At 39.7% G+C, this 12,384-nt stretch overlaps 1 long non-coding RNA gene across 1 annotated transcript; it reads right to left on the bottom strand.

Annotated features, from left to right (window-relative positions):
- Nucleotides 1–9,511: 9,511 nt before the first annotated feature.
- LOC134623486 (uncharacterized) lies at nt 9,512–11,846 on the bottom strand. The gene is made up of 3 exons (XR_010093344.1): nt 11,514–11,846; nt 11,069–11,275; nt 9,512–9,786 (listed from the first exon to the last, which is right to left on the bottom strand). It is a non-coding gene; the product is annotated as an uncharacterized LOC134623486 (long non-coding RNA).
- Nucleotides 11,847–12,384: the final 538 nt, after the last annotated feature.

Raw genomic sequence — 12,384 nt, 5'->3', positions numbered from 1 at the left:
AACAGAAGAAGGTCGTCATCGTCTGTCCTGTTCCTTATTCTGTCATTATTGCTCCCAGAAATGTGTTATTATTTCAAACATGTGAAGCTGAACAACACACAGTTTATTTTTTCAATACAACGTCACCATGACAACACAAAGTGTCACAAAATCACACACTGCATGAAAACATCTTAAAATCTGAAGTTTTTACAGATTATAGAAGCCAAAGATTTCCAGTTCTGCTCCAACCATGTAAAGATAATAAATACAAAGGTCAAAGGTCAGGGTCACATGAATGAGGACAAAGCTTTAGTTTCCATCTCCAAACATTAAAACAATATATTAGTCATTGGAGGACATGAACACTTTCTTTGAGCTTTTTATAAATATTATTTTCTCAGTGCAACATTATGTGACTGACACAAAGATTAATATACTGCACTAGATTTACATATTAACACTGCTGACATCAGCACATCTATAAAACCTGATGATGTCATCAGGCTGACGTCAGCATGATGTCACAAACACATGTTAAACATCAGTTTTAGTAGAGCCTCTTGTTCTCTCCTGTAGTCTGAGTGTAGCCATGATAACAGTGAGACAGCACTGCCACCATGAGGTCAAACTGGAGCATTGCAGGTAATAATTCTCAGCCTGAACACTGTTGGAACATCAGACTAGGGGTGGGTTTTTATAATCGATTTATCGATTAAAATTGATTCTGGCTTGGATAACGTAAAATCGGTTTATTAAAATCCTGAATCGATTTTTTAATATTTATTTTTAATTATTTTTTATTTTATTATTTAATATTAGCAGTAGCTATAAACCTATGTGCGGTACATCAGTCTCATGTCTTGCACCTGAACTATGTTAAACTGCACTGTCCCTTTTAAATTAATTCTAAAGATGTTAGTTTGATCTCTCTCCAAACAATATTGACCAAACCAGCAGCAAAAGAAGATCCAAACTACACTTCACATAAACATCATCATGAATTCACTCTGACTTTTACGGTTTTGCTTCCACCATGATAAAATCACACTTCCGGCACAGCTCTCTCTGTCTCTCTCTCTCTTACGACGGGTTGTACGGGTTGTACTTCAACAACCCGTCTAAAAATCTGTTTTCTGCATTATTTGCTTGCTTGTTACGCACAAGTCTACCGCTGTTTTTTTTCCCTTTTACATTCTTCCGAAAAGAAAACCTCATTTCTGCCGTTCAATACTGAACCAATTTAAACTTTTTAAAATTATGCAAAATACAAAACGCTTAACCGTGTCTCTAATAAAACCACTGTAACGTCAGAGGTAACGTTCATATGTTGATTAATGGTTTTCTTTCGTTTTTGATGTACTGCAGAATATTTTTATAAAATCCAGGCCAGGAAAACCACCTTCATGTTTTTCTGTTTTATCTTCAGCTACTTTGATAAAGTCTTGCATGTGTCAGCTTCCTTTTTATTGATAAAAAAAATATGTAGATGTACTGATCTGAATTCTAATATTTCTGACTGTCAAAATTTCCCAGATTTAAATAGAATTAAATCTAATCGAATCGAATTAAATCGAATCATGGATCGAATCGATTCAGGACCTTGTGAATCGGAATTGAATCGATTCTAGAAATCAGTGACGATACCCAGCCCTACATCAGACCTCCTCACACTTTGAACTCATTGTTATTCTGAGTGTTTCTAGTTTCAAAGCACAATTCAAAGCAGTGTCACATAAACTGTGTCAGACCTCTTTGCAAAGCCACTTAAAGCCCTGCTGCTCAGTGCTCGTGGCTTTTAGCTAATCCTGGTCAGTTTAGTTCAGTCTGACCTGGAGGTCCAGAATCCAGATGTACTTCTCAGAAGGTATGAAGTATGTTGTGTTCTCACTGGAAAAATGACAAAACTCACAGCCCTACAAACAGAAAGCTGCCTTTAACAAAGATGACTTGAAACTCACAGAAACACAGGAGGAAACATCTGAGAGCAAAAGTTTATTAATCCTGCAGAGAAACTGCTCACTGCTGTGGGAACAAAAGCCAACAAACATCAAGTCAATGAACTGACTTCCAGTAAGTAGTTCTGGGTCATCACAGTCTAATTCAGTGATAAAACAACATATAAATCTTGAACATGTGGATGTCCTCTGGTCTGAAGTGCTACAGGGACCAGTTAGAGACCAGCAGCTGGACGTCAGTGGTTGGACTGGTGGACTACTTCAGTGAAGAGTAGACGACGTCTGGCTCTGGTTTAAAGTCTGAACACAAACACACACAGTTCAAACAACAGGAAACATGATTACAAGCTTTGTAGTTCAATCAAGACCTCCAATCTCCACCTCTCTGCATCACACACAGTCCCAGTTCAGACTTTACTGGGAACCAGCTCAGATACAAGTCACAGAGCATCCATACTGCTCACACTGTAACTGCTTCTTCAAACCTGGAGCCACAGATCTGTGCTGATCTTTTGATTTCTTCTAGTGTGGGATTAGTGTTTCTTTCTCTCAGCTTCAGTTCTTACTTTGAGTTTGTCATTAGTTCCTTCTGTGTTCCCTGTCTGTCCTCCCTCTGCCTCGTCTCTGTTCCCTGTTTTACTTCATTTATGTGTCGCTGTTCCTGGTTTCACTGACTGAGTTTGAATTTTGACTTCCAGCTAATAAAGCTCATGCTTTCCTCCCTCTGACGTCTGTCATCCTCTGTCATAAATACACATCCATCCTCACATGAGACACACAAACCTACATGGCTTCTACACCATACTAAAGTATGGTTACATGTGCACTGTGTACCTGGATGCTCTGCTGATAACTGGGACTTCACCCAAATATTCAAATGTTCTGATATTTGTTGGTTGGTTGTTTATTCAATTGTTGTCTTCTTTGACATCTCGCTCACTCACAGCAGTTAATAGTTAATAGCAGTTTTATTTCACCTCACTGTTGCAAATTTCATGGCTTTATTACAAGTTTTTTATTTCATTACTCTTTTAAACAGTAAAAAAATCAGGTTAGGAAAAACATTTGTGATTTACTTTCAGTTTTGTTCAGTTTGAACAAAAGTTTTTCCTGCACTTTTATTTTGAAAATCGACTGGATTTTCTATTAACTTTCTGACTCGCTTTATGTCCTCTGCTCTGTGCAGCTTGAAATGGCTTCAGTCAAAAATAAACCTCACACTATTGTAATTCAACATCTGAAACAAGGTTTTTTAGCTCCTCCCCTTTAAGACAACTCTGTTCTGATTGGCTGCCCCTCACCAACAGAAGCTTTAAACAACAGGCAGGTGGAGCTTCTGTGCATGAGATAAACATAATAGAGATGTATCAGTGCAATCTGCTCACAGGGGTTACTGTACACACCGACCCTCATCAAAACTTTGGAAATGTTTAACATGAACATCTGCTGTTTGAAGATCAGATGTGACAGGAAATAAGAAAAAGTAGAACATGATAATTCGTTATGATAATTTAATAAAAGAAAAAAAAAAACCTAGAATTTCATGTGTGAACGGATCACTTCCCTGGAAGCACCTTGTTTATTAATTTACTTGACATGGAGCTGAAAAGTTGATATAAGTAAGTCTGAGCTCTGAGTGATGATGTGGTTTGGTTAGCTTAGCTTAGCATGATGACTGTAAACAGGAGCTGTGTCCCAAAACGTCAGCTGCATCCTCTGGAGGCCGCATTTGAAGGCCGATTACGTCACAGCCAGGCAACAAAGACTGTCCCAATTCGTCGACTCCTTCAAATGCAACCGACAAATGCGTCCTTCATTTCTCCGAATTTGAAGGATGGGTCGGGTGTGTCCTTAGTGGCCCGCTTTTTAAAAAAGTTTTAAAATTAGTCCTATCAATCTTTCTGGGTCACAAAATAAACTTTTAACATAATTTCAGGCGAGAAAGTAGCTGTGTAAACTTCAAATATCTGCTTAGTTTATCAAGACATCGTATATTTGCAAAAGTGCTCCGATGTTTTCGGAGACGTCTGTTACCCACCCACTCGATAGCTAGCCGGATGTTTCAATGGTCACTCGAGCCAGCGAGAGCAGCGGACTCCCGGCTTCATCGTTTTCAGACCCCCGCTGTCTTTCGCTACTCAGGTTAAACATGATATATAAGTCACTCAGATAACTTAAAAATTTAATTGTTTGGCTTTTTTCAGAGTTTTATTTGTTCCGGAGTAAATCGGTTTGGCTGACATCAAAGTTATTAGATTCGATTAGATTAAATAAAAGTTTATTAATCCATCGGGTGGGTTCCTCTGGGGTTTTCAGACAGCTGGATAAACGTCAAACAGAAAATTGATTAAACAGAAGTGTGAGATGATCGAGAATTTATGCCAGCGTCTGTTTTTTCAGACCCAGCAACACACTCAGACAGAAACTGGTTCACCCTAAAGACAAAACTCCAAAACACAAACTGAACAATGTGGTGTATGCTGTACAGTACAGCGAGGAACTTCACAAGCGCATGGCACAACATATGAGCCACCTCCACAGGACAAGACTCAGCAGTTCATCTGCATCTAAAGGACAAAGGTCACTCTTTCGAGGATGCCAACGTTCACATTTTGGACAGAGAGGACAGATGGTTTGAAAGAGGAGTGAAAGAAGCCATTTACATCCACTGTGAGCGACCATCTTTGAACAGAGGCGGGGGTTTACGACACCAATTGTCTGCCATCTATAATCCAGTTTTGAGATCCCTTCCCAGACGCCTTAACACCCACTCACACCCTGGGCCATCTGACCTCAGGAAATCACATGATAGAGTGGGGCCAGGTTTCACAATCAACTCACCCGAAACTCTGGCTGATTGGGACCCACACCCACTTTCACACCTTGGCTCATGTGATTAGAGGATCATCAGGGGGTCCTTTTGTCCCTCTTTGGGGGAGAAACTCCCACTGGGTTTAAATCTGGGACTCTCCACCATTTGACCCTTAGAACTGAAGAAGCATCTTGGATGAGAGATGAAACGTCTTCAAGCAACTTAAAGAAGTCCAGACGCTTTTCTTTCCAAGCTCCTCAGACAACTGATGTTTTCAGTTCTCACTGCTGAGTAGACCACAGCTGAATCAGTCTCTGTGCAATACAACACGTTTTAGAAAAAAAAGATGGTTTCAGGTTTAAAGCGGCCTTGCTTTAAAAGGGATAGTTCAGTAGGTAGAGTGGTGGCCCCATGATCGGAAGGCAGGGGGTTCGATTCCCCTGAATAGCTATCCTGAGGTACCCCTGACCAAGGTACTGTCCCTACACGCTGCTTCACTGAGTGAATGGGTTAAATGCAGAGAGAAATTTCCCCACGGGGATCTTTCCTTCATTGCAAAACCAGCTCACAGTAATTCTTCAAAGCAGCCAGGTCATCATTAGACAATAGCCTGTCTGAACAAGTGTCCTGTTTCCTGCCTGCTGTGGCGTGTCCAGCGGGGTGGCCTGGGGGGGCACAGGCCACCCCCCCAACCAGACTGGCCACCCCAGGTGCCGCCCCGAAGCCAAAACAATAAAATCCAATGAAATATCAAACGTACGATTATGTTTTCACAGTGAAGCTCAGATATCCGAGTGTAAGTGAATGCAGCATCGGCTTCTGCGCTATGAGCATCATGTTAGCAAAGGTAGGAGAGCCAAGCAAGAAAGAGGCACTGCAGAAAACAGTTTTTCGGCGAAAGATTAACAGTTTAACATAGCTGGACTGGCCATCGAGGCGGAGCTTCCACAGCGGCTAGCAGGTGGATGAGAGAAGGGGAGGCAGGAGGAGGAGAGACCCGAGGCGGCCGCCAGTCCGAGTGTCAGGTGAACTGAACTTCAGGTAAGAAGTTATGACCTGCAGTCTATCTGGGTCAGATATAAACTAAGTTTAGGTGGAGTTTATTTTCGTTGTGCTGACTTTTTACAGTCCGTTACAATAACTCCTACTGGTGCTAGCTAGCATGACGGAGTTTCTATACAGCTGGGTGGGTGCTTTGATGTTACTGATAGTGAACTTTATTTTATTCATAAGTTTAGTTAGTAGAGTTGCCAACGGCTCCTTAAAAACGGAATGGTCCCTCATTCAGAGAAAATATTACAGGTTTTGTATTGAGCTGAGAAGAGACGCAGTTTGTCCCGTACTTTAGCTAGAATGAAAAAAAAAGACACAAAGCTGGAGTTATTCTGTGTCTTTATGCTGCACAGCTGCCTCTTCTTCTCTCATTGTCTCCCCTCCCTCTCCTGTTGCTACTTCAATCATGAAACTGATCAATGATCAGCTGATCGGCTTTTCTCTCGTGTTTGTTTATCGCCCACTTTGCGCCAGAAAGAGGAAACCAGCAGATGTCACGCTAAACAACAGCAGCACATTTAACCTTGATCAGCTGTTGTTAGAATTTATTTAATATTAATTTCTAGTATCAGCTGATGTTTGCTGGAGCCACAGCTGTAAAAGCTGCTGGTCATGATATCGATTTGGTTATCTGGTGAGAGGGAAACATGAAGATGAAACCAGGAGATGTCCTTACTGAATCATCAGAGCTGAACAGGTGATGGAGAAACAGGTTTACCTTTTAGGTGACATGAATGAGTTGAAGTTATGAACTGTTTCTGAGAGACAAATAACACCAGGATCCTTTTCTATGTAGCTGACAGCCAGTAACTGTGCAGGGGCGGGTCTAGCAAAGTTATGCCAGGGGGCCAGGTAGAGCATTAACAGGGAAAGGGGGGTACAAAGAAATACTTCTCTTTCTTATTCTCATTTAAAATATCTAGCTTTTATTACATAATAATCTGAATCTTGCGAACAAAGTTTTTATCTGATGTAAAATTGATAGAAATCATACATATACCAACAAGACAGTGTACATCACTGTCACAACAGCATTTGTTTTCATTCAAAGGCTTTATGGCTTTAATACCTGGTGGGCCGGTCTCTGGTCAAAATGCCCAATTTTTTGTCCCAGTCCAGCCCTGCATGTTAATACTGGCAGTGTCCCCATGCCAGCTGACTGTATTTCATCATCAGCCAGTGTTGTTCTTTATACATCAATATTACCAAAGTTTATCATAAGGCAGCATAGAAAGTATTTACTTGCTTTCAGGTTTCATTCAAATGTTAGTCTTTTCATTTGTTTCCCCACTTTTTTCCTGTTTCAAAATCCAACACCAGTTTGTGAGAAGATTATCTTCTTTTTTATAATAGGCAGATAAAGTTATGCATTGGCTAATTTGCCAATTGTATGTTAAAAATGTTCATATTTTAATATTTAAAAATGTTTTTGCCCAAAACATACGTGCACTATATGTCAGTAAAAATACTATGCAAATATTGCTGCACCGTAGTGGTTAAAACCTCATTCTAATAAGAGTCAAAAGCAAATTCAGTAATTAGGTTTACAGGGTTATTGAATGATGGTTAACTGTTGGTAGATTTTTTTTTTTTAACATTATGTGCCAATTATATCTGCCACCCTTCTCCAAATCTGTGCCCCTACCTGGCCCCCCCAACAAAAATTTTCTAGACACGCCACTGCCTGCCTGACGACTGAGAACAGCACTGCCTCCATGAGGTCAAACTAGACCATTGCACGTGATAATTCAGCAAACTCTTCAATAGACCTCCACACACGTCTAAGTTAGTTGAGACTTAAACTGTAAAGTCTTATTTTCTATTACTATTATTAAATTTTATTATTTTTAGGCGTCATAATCTTTTGTTTTTAACTGATTCAAAGTGAACCTGAACCTCATGAACCTGATTCAACTACAGGGAGCTACACTCACCTGCCAATTTATTAGGTACATATGTTAAACTGCTTAAACTATGTGTGAGAGACTGATTAATTCTATAGTCACAGCTTTTAAAGCACAATGTAAGAGGATGTTAGACATTTAATACAGATTTAATGACAAGAATGCAGCATTGATCATAGATTCCAGGATTTCATTCATTATTGTCAAAATTCATCAATATTATCCAACATTTATTCCACATTATCAAGTTATCGTCTCTCACACACATTTCAATAAATCCAAAAATGTTTCAAACCTCAGTTTGATTAAAAACAACAATAAATACTCAGTGTTAATAACAAACACACAGATATTAAATCTTTTGAATCTGTGATGACATGTGACATGATGATAAACTTTACATGATTTAGCTTCTCTGCCAATGACACAATTTAAAAAAATGAATAATTCAAACCAAAGTCAGAGCGACTGAGACTCATTCATGAAATAACAGGGTCAGACCTATCCAGTAGTTTATTGTTCAAATACAGAGACACTTTTCACACTGACCTTTGGAGTTTTCAGGCTTTTCTAATCCTGTGTGTGAGCAGCAGGAAACACAAACACACATACAATCACAAACATACAAAACAAGCAGCTACACATTTTAATCACCAATCACAACATTAAAAATGCTTGAATAAAGCAAAACACTCAACATGCGTAAAACTGTTATCAATGAACAAACTAAAAAACTCTGACTCTGAGTACATTATGTATTATTGCACGGTCTACTTTTCAATATAAAGGGCCTTGAAGTGACTGTTGTTGCAATTTGGCGCTACATAAATAAAACTGAATTGAATTGAACCATTCAGTCGTACCCGATCACTGGATCCTGAGTCAGACTTCATAGAAACTCAGATTTCCAGTTTCAGTGAAAAGTGTTCACACAAAGAGACCAGCAGCAGTCAGAGGTCATGAAAGGTCAACGAAACTTAGACGAGGAAATAACTGATCAGTCATTTGAAGTGAGCGAGTACCGAGGTAAACTTTTCTTAACTTGAGAACGATTGAAGTGACAACTAATCAGATTAAATCGTACTGCTGAGTGATGAATGTACCAGCAGTAAATACATTAGAGGGTTACCTAGGCAACCACCTGTCAGCTACAAAGTGATGCATGAACGATGGGATCAGTTTATACTTGGATGTAATTTTAGTGAAACAGCTGATGGAGGATTTAGTGTTGTTGAGGTTTTGTGGTCCAAAGCTCACAGTCTCATAATGAGGTCATATTTGATCTTATAAACAAAAACACTGATTCCAGGTCTGTGACACTGTTCATGGATACTGAGGAAAACAAACCACACATCACAAAGACAAGGAGAAACTGAAATCACACATCAGATTAAGTTGTTTCTGTTTTGTTTCTTTGATAAGCTTCATCTGAAGTTTCGATCAGCTGATGTTACATAAACAAATGCTTCACTGATTTAAAAACAGACAGGTTTGTAGTTTCACTTTGACATCATTTCCTGTTTTTATGCACAATCAGAGAAAAGAAAATTCCTTGAGTTTGTGAGAACAGCTTAACATTTATATATGTTATTTATACTATGAAGAGTATTTAAAGTTTTTTTTAACATTGGAGTGAAACTGTGACTCCAGCCACCCATGAAACACCAACCATGTGAGACTCAAAGCTGCCATTACTGATCCAATCACATATGCTGAGGTTGTCACTGTGGACAAACACAGCCTCTCATAAACTCTTTGATCATGTGTTTCACAAAAGAAAAAGGAACAGAACACAAAAACACAGACTCACCACTGAACATCCCCACCAGTGACTGTGTACACAATGCACTGCATGCTGCTTGCTTCCACTAACAATGAATGTACTGCATCATTAGAGCCCTTCATGTTTCCACAAAGTGGCCACACGCATGCACATAGAACAGTGAGATCACATGGTAGATAAGAAAGAAAAAAACATACACACAAATTATTTTTGAAAAAAAAAACAGTTTGGGTGTATTTTGTTATTGTCAAAAGTGATGTTCTGTCCAGACTCAGCTGTTGATGATGATGTGTGGATCTAAAAGAGGAAACAACACAGAGCAGAGAGGTTAAAGGTCAAAGTACAATTATGATAAGAATGACTGACTTTAAATATTTTGTTTATTTCCTTTGACATTTGAGTTTTGGGGGGAATTTTAGCCTCATGCTAAACATGCAAAGTGTCAGAAACCTACAAGATGTTATTTATTCAAGAGTGTGTGTGTTCTTGTTATTTCAGACACACTCAGCACTTCCAGTTCATAGTTTGTGAAAACTAAAACTTTTTATCGAACTTTTCTTACAGAACAAATGTAAATAATGTGCAGCTACCATGGAGATTTAACATGTGGATGTTTGGTAGGTTTGACTGTGAAGTTCATAACAGAAGAATTTAAATATGAAGCCAGAGTGATGTGTTAGTGAGCTGTGTCGGGCAAACAGAGTCGTCTCTCTCACAAATCTGGTTAAATCACCATGGTAACGTATGCTGAACACATGTAAACATGGAGCTGAACATTATTTATGTTTGTTGTGTAACAAAAGTTCAATAAAAGTTTCAGAGTATCAGGATCAGACAGAAATCTGTGAGTGTGCAGCTCCATAAATCTGTAGCTTCATAACAATCATAACACTGTGACTGTAAAACACTCTCAGCTGTATTTAATGAAAAGATGATGAAACCTGCTGAGTGTAAAATAAGCAGCATCAGTTACAGAGAGGGTTGTTACACACACTTTGTTTTTCTTCCTGCTGCATTCAACACACACAAAGTTCATAGAAACATGAAAGAGCTCAGTTTGACTGAGACAACATTTCTACATCCAAACTGAGTCACAGCTCATTCATTTGTAACTGATCAATGATCCTGAACACAATCAGGCAGATTATTGATCGTCTAGAATCCACAGAGCTTCATCTACACTCAGATCATCACACAGCGTTTGTGTTGTCACTTCATTCAGTGTGTGTAACAGCTGATCTCAGGTCTGTGTTGTTCATCTCTCACAGAACAAGTTCTTACAAACAGCTGAAGCTCCAACACAAAAACACTCACTGACTCTGAGATCAGAGCTCAGAAATTCATGTGTGTTTGTAACACAGTTTGACTTTGTGTCAGTAAATCTCATGAACAGCCTGAAGATGAAGAAACTGTAGTTCAGAGTCACTGACAGACAGCACAGACACACACTGTTGGTCTGAGTCTGAACATGATGATCATCAGAGAAATAACATCAGACTCTGAACATCCAGCTTTCTACAGCCGTCTGCTGGATGTTCACCATCATTTATTTATCTTTGTGTTTGTTCATCTGACTCACATTCAGGCTGAAGATGCTCTGCTACATGTGGATCAGCAGGATTCAGTTTACATCTTCTGTAGATCATGAAACCAACAGCAGCAACAAAAAGCACAGCAGGAACTGTCAGACCAGCAATCAGTCCAACAGATCCATCCTCCTCCTTCCTTTTGTCTTCCTTTCCTCCATCTCTGTTGTCTTCATCCTTCTCTTGTCCTCCTGTCTGAGCTGCAGGTGAGAAACAGGTGTGAGGTGTCAGCTGTCAGGTAGGTGATGAGTGAAGAACAGAACAGAATCCATTTCCTCTTCAAACTGCTGTCAGACATTATCTACTGCACTCTGATCACATCACTCAGATCAGCTGCTTTCTACAAAGTCTCATCAACAACATCTTTAGAAACAAACATCAACAACCAGGAAGCAGCTTCACCTCTGACCACACACACACTCAACTCTACTCACTCACCTGGAGGAACAACATGAAGTAGGTGGTGTTGATCAGCTTCAAATGGCCAGTTCCTGTCAGGACGACACCACACTTGTATGTTCCAGTGTCATTAATCGTCACATCCTTCAGAATCAAAGACACGTCTCCATCCTTCATCTGTCTGTCCTGCAGATCCACCCGGTTCTTAAAAGATGGATGCTGGTTGTCTGGAACAAAGTGACCATCCCGGTACAAAAGCACATTTTCATCTCTCAGGTCAGCTCTGCTCCACTCTAAACTGATGATGTTGTTGTTTGGAGCTTCGACATGTCAGAGTGACGTCCTGTCCAGACTCAGCTGTGATGATTTTCTGGTCTGAAAGATGAAACAACACAGAGCAGAGAGGTTAAAGGTCAAAGTACAACTGTTCACTTCTACAGCAGCCAATCAGAAACACACAATAAAAGATTGTCTTCTGTTATTAGATGATGATCTTTGATTGTGTGTCTTCTTGTGTCAGCTGCTCCCTTCAGGCGTCACCACAGCGAGTCTTCTCCTCCTCCTCACCTGATCCCGAGCATCTTCATCAGGGCTGATTTGTGACAGAAGGACAGCAGCAAGAGTGAAAGGGAAGGTTTAAAGATGGCAGTGAGCTGCTGTGATGTTTGCTTTGGAGACTCTGACACAAAGACAGGAGGCCGAGCTGAACATGTTCAGATTTTCATTGAGAGCAGAAAGGACGAGATTATGAACGAGTTGATCAGAGGGAAGCTCAGGCTGAGAGGTTTGGAGACAAAGTTCATGAGAAAGACTGAGATGGATGAAAAACATCATCTGAAACCATTTTGGGAACAAATAAAAACAAATCTTTAGTTTTAGAATCTGTTAGTTTGATCAAATGTTGTTGATG

The sequence above is a fragment of the Pelmatolapia mariae genome, unplaced genomic scaffold (genome assembly GCF_036321145.2).
Source record: "Pelmatolapia mariae isolate MD_Pm_ZW unplaced genomic scaffold, Pm_UMD_F_2 NODE_ptg000679l+_length_24997_cov_1, whole genome shotgun sequence".
Taxonomy (NCBI): domain Eukaryota; kingdom Metazoa; phylum Chordata; class Actinopteri; order Cichliformes; family Cichlidae; genus Pelmatolapia; species Pelmatolapia mariae.
The sequence above is the reverse complement of the archived record's forward strand: the minus strand, read 5'-3'. Positions and strand labels throughout refer to the sequence as shown.